This window comes from Penaeus vannamei, chromosome 9 (assembly GCF_042767895.1).
Source record: "Penaeus vannamei isolate JL-2024 chromosome 9, ASM4276789v1, whole genome shotgun sequence".
Taxonomy (NCBI): Eukaryota; Metazoa; Arthropoda; class Malacostraca; order Decapoda; family Penaeidae; genus Penaeus; species Penaeus vannamei.
Genome location: NC_091557.1, coordinates 21,030,268 through 21,035,267, shown reverse-complemented (window position 1 = coordinate 21,035,267; position 5,000 = coordinate 21,030,268).

Sequence of the window (5,000 nt, the reverse complement as noted above, 5' to 3'; positions counted from 1 at the left end):
ATGATGCAGCCCAAGAATCGATTGGAGAACGCCCGAGAGCAAGACAGAATTCAATCTCTCAGGAGACACTGGAAGCCACTGATGCTTGCCGTGCGGCTCGTCTGGCAGGGGATCGGGATTTGCACCGTTCTCAGGTGCGCAGAACTCGGTCTCTGTTAAGAAGGGACAAGGAAGAGTTTATTAGGAATTTTGCTGAGGAGTTTGAAGGCCATTTCTTAGTAAATGACCTTCGTCCTGCATACCAAGCCCTGAGAAAGCTGAACTCCAAGCCCTCTTCACAGGTGACTGCTGTTCGCTTAGTGGGTGGCCAGATCATCTCAGATCCTGTTATGGTGAGGGAGTGTTGGGCTGAATACTTTGAGCAGTTGTATCAGGTTGACCCTCCAACAGTTAACTTGGATGTGGGTAGTGCCATGATTCCGCTGCCGGACCCACCCATTAGCGAGGACCCTCCCTCCCTAACTGAGGTTAGGGAGGCGATCTCCAAGCTGAAGAGTGGTAAAGCAGCGGATATTTGCGGCATCCCAGCTGAACTGTTAAAGGCTGGTGGTGAACCTATGGCGTAGGGATTGCATGCTGTCCTGGCTGCCATTTGGCAGTCTGGTACTGTTCCCTCTGACCTGTTGAGGGGTGTGGTCATCCCTCTCTGGAAGGGGAAGGGGGACTGATGGGATTGCAGGAATCACCGAGGCATCACACTGCTCAGTGTACCAGGCAAGGTTCTTGCCCGCATCCTTCTGAGGCGTATCAGAGACCATCTACTAAGGCATCAGAGGCCAGAGCAATCCGGATTCACTCCTGGTAAGTCAACAATAGACCGTATCCTTGCGCTTCGAGTCATTGTAGAGCGCCGTCCTGAGTTCGGGCGTGGGTTGCTTGCAGCCTACATCGACCTCAAGAAGGCGTTCGATACAGTACATCGGGAATCATTCTGGGAGATCCTGAGACTGAGAGGAATTCCAACAAGGATTATTAACTAATAGCAAACCTATATACTGGTACTGAAAGTGCTGTAAAGTGTGGTGGGGGACTGTCGAGCTTCTTTCCTGTCAGTTCAGGAGTGAGGCAAGGCTGTGTTCTTGCACCAACCCTTTTCAACACTTGCATGGACTGGATACTAGGCAGAGCTTCTGTTCAAAGTAATTGTGGAGCAACACTGGGTAATATTAAGGTTACAGACCTTGACTTTGCTGGTGATGTTGCAATTCTATCTGAGTCTTTGGAAACCTTAGTGGTGTCCTCGATGCATTTAGTAATGAAGCGAAGCCCTTGGGTCTAGAGGCTTGCGGCGAGGACATTGAAGGCACAGAGAGCTTTACATACCTTGGTAGTGCAGTTCATAACTCTGGGCTGTCAGACCATGAAGTCAGCAGACGGATTGGCCTGGCAGCAGGGTTCATGAACTCTCTCGACAAGAGTATTTGGAGATGCCAGTACCTGTGCAGAAGGACCAAGCTACGGGTTTTCAGGGCCCTGGTAATGCCAGTTTTGCTCTACGGTAGTGAAACCTGGACATTATCCAGTGCACTGGAGTCTCGTCTTGATGCCTTTTGTAATAGGTCTTTGCGCCGGATCATGGGGTACTGTTGGCGGGACCATGTGTTTAACCAACGGCTGCACCGTGAGACTGGCACAGGACCTGTTACCTGCACAATCCGGGATTGCCAACTCAGGCTATATGGCCACCTGGCTCGCTTTCCACAGGCTGATCCTGCCCATCAGGTTGTCTCTGTAAGAGACAACCCTGGGTGGAGGAGGCCTGTGGGACGACCTAGGAGGTCGTGGCTTGGGCACATCGATCAAACCTGTCGGGAAGAGCTCGAGATGGGCCGGGCCCCTGTCTGACGACTTGCTGTGAGGGATCCTAAAAGGTGGAAGCAGAAGGTGGACGCGGCTATGCGCCCCTGTTGGCGTTAGCTCCGGATAATGATGATGATATATATATATATATATATACATATATATATATGTATGTATATATATAAACATATTTATATATATATATATATATTGATACATTTACAAAGGCTTTTATATGTATAAATATATTGTTTGTATATGTTGTTCCATTTGTGTTGGAAATCTGCGTAAATTGTACCTCATATTTTGTTTGCTTCACTTTCTCGGTGCCGCTAAAACAACGAGGATTGTGGATATGAAAACAAAACTTAATTCACCTAAACACCACAGTTAGTGTCAAATCAGTATTATATCCCTATTGTACAGACTTCCGAAAACAACTAAAACAGAATAGTGAAACAAGTAACGAAACACTTACTTGCGCTGAAAATACCCACAATTAGGATTCTACGTGGACGCTCTCTTCCACCATGGAAAATATTGGACCTAAGTTCATTTTATACAACTTCCCCGAAAAAGTGTCCCTCCTGCTCTATTTAAGCACTAGGGTCAAGGATCATTTTCTACAAGCACAGGAAATATTGCAAATGGAAAGATGATAAATATGTATTGTGAAAAAGAAAGGCCGTGATATACGTTTTGTGTAGATAGCATCGCCTGTTCGAAACCCTAGGCATGATCATGTTGGCCGTCAGCATGTGGCAAAAAGAGTGTGAATATAGGTCTTGGAGCGCACTCACACACAGACACACACGCACACGCACACTCACAAGCACTCGCACACGCGCACGCACACGCACATCCATATGCACACGCACACTCACTCGCATACGTACACGCACACGCACACGCACGCGCGGAAGCGCACGCACACACACACACACGCGCACACACACACACACACACTGTAAGGGTTCTGTGAACCAGAGGAACCCCGATAGGCGGCTTAGGGGACAGAACTGGGCCCAGTGGACACAAGTAGTTTCAAATCAGAGATATTATTTATACTGATCATTAAATGTCATATTAAAATAATAACTGGAAATACCCATAGCAAGATTAAATATGAGTATAACATTCAAAATCAGGTCAAAAGTAATTCAGTAGGTCAGTTCATTATAAATGTTGATATCAGGTTAAAGTTAATTCAATGGCAGAAAAGGTTCATTGAAGACATCATTAAGTAAATAAAGATTGCGTTCCTCCCAGCTCCTATCTGTGGCAAGTAATACATGTGGGAAGGCTCATTTACCACCTTTATTGTGTTTCCTTCCGGGTGGGGTACTCCAGGACGACTCTCGGGAAAGGGTAGTGACCATACCAAAAGTCCGGCTGACACTCTTTATTTTGTAAAAGGACGGGGTTGGAACCCCACAGACAGGGGATACTGTTTCAGATTTAACTCACCCGAGAAAATCAAAATGTTTAATAAAAGTAAATTACTAAAAAAAGAAAAAAGAAAGAAAAGGATTCATAAAATAAATATCATTTAATAAACATAAAACAACTAACCACATAAGATACATAATAAAATTAAAACGATATACAACAGAATAAAAAGGTGCATGGACTAAGCTAGACTTTTAAGAAATAAAATAAAAGCAAAAGTGAATCAAAAGTCTCGGATGAAGTGGGCATAAAATGACAAACTAAAACGTCAAATAGAAAACATAAAAAATGTGGGAGGAAGCCAGCTGCATAAATAAAATGCGAAACAAAAGCGGTCGCAGCAAAGGCCTAAAGGAACGCCTGATAAAAACAAACGTAAACAAAAGGGTTGCTTGATAGTAATTAAAATAACAAAATTGAAAGATTCGATAAAAATAATTATGTAAAATCTAAGGTTATGCAGCTGACAACCCATACAAAATCAACAAAAAATGACATACAAAATAAAACATCAAGCGCAATAAAACTGCATTAGGCGTGAGCGGTGTGCTATATAAAGCAGTGCAAGTCTCAGTGGCTAATAAGAACAAAAAACGAACAGAAACGATAAAATTAGTAAAATCGTAAAATAAGGAACACGAAAGCTAACGGAAGGCATGCTGATACCATACCATGAGCCATTTAGACGAAATCATCCCCCGAGTGTATGTGCAGGTATGTATGTATGTCTGTAGAGTCAGACGGCAGTGGTGCGTTATCGTTTGGACCTGTAGGAAAAGGTCAAGGAAGGACGGGAAGGAAGGGAAGGACTTAGGAAACTTGGGCAGGGAGAGTAAGGAAAACCTCAGGTATGTGAGAATTAGGGGGTGAGGATGCGTGAAAGACGGGAGACGGGGAGAGGATGCATGAGAGACAGGAGACGGGGAGATGCGTGAGAGACGGGAGACGGGGAGAGGATGCGTGAGAGATGGGAGACGGGGAGAGGATGCGTGAGGGACGGGGAGAGGATGCGTTAGAGATGGGAGATGGGGAGAGGATGCGTGAGAGACGGGAGACGGGAAGAGGATGCGTGAGAGACAGGAGACGGGGAGAGGATGCGTGAGATGGGTGCAGGTTGCAGGCTGTGGGCAGGAGGAGGCTTCCAACCTCACAACACACACACACACACACACACACACACACACACGGGGGCGCATAGCCGCGTCCACCCTTTGCTTGTACCTGCGAGGATCCCTCATGGCAAGTCACCAGGCAGGGACTCGGCCCATCTCAAGCTCCTCACGACAGGTTTGATCGATCTGCCCAAGCCACAACTTCCTAGGTCAACCCACAGGCCTCCTCCACTCAGGGTTGTCTCGAACAGAGACATCCTAGTGGGCGGGATCATCCTGAGGGAAACGAGCCAGGTGGCTGTAAAGCCTGAGTTGGCGATCATGGATTGTGCAGGTAATAGGTCCTGTGCCAGTCTCACGGTGCAGCCGTTGGTTGGACACATGGTCCTCCAACCGTACCCCATGATCCGGCGCAAGGACCTATTACAAAAGGCATCAAATCGAGACTCCAAGGTGCAGGATAGTGTCTAGGTTTCACTACCATATAACAAAACTGGGACTATCAGAGCCTTGAAGACACGAAGCTTGGTCCTTCTGCACAGGTACCGGCATCTCCAAATACTCTTATCAAGAGAGTTCATGACCCTTGTTGCCAGGCCAATCCGTCTGCTGACTTCATGGTCTGACAGCCCAGAGTTA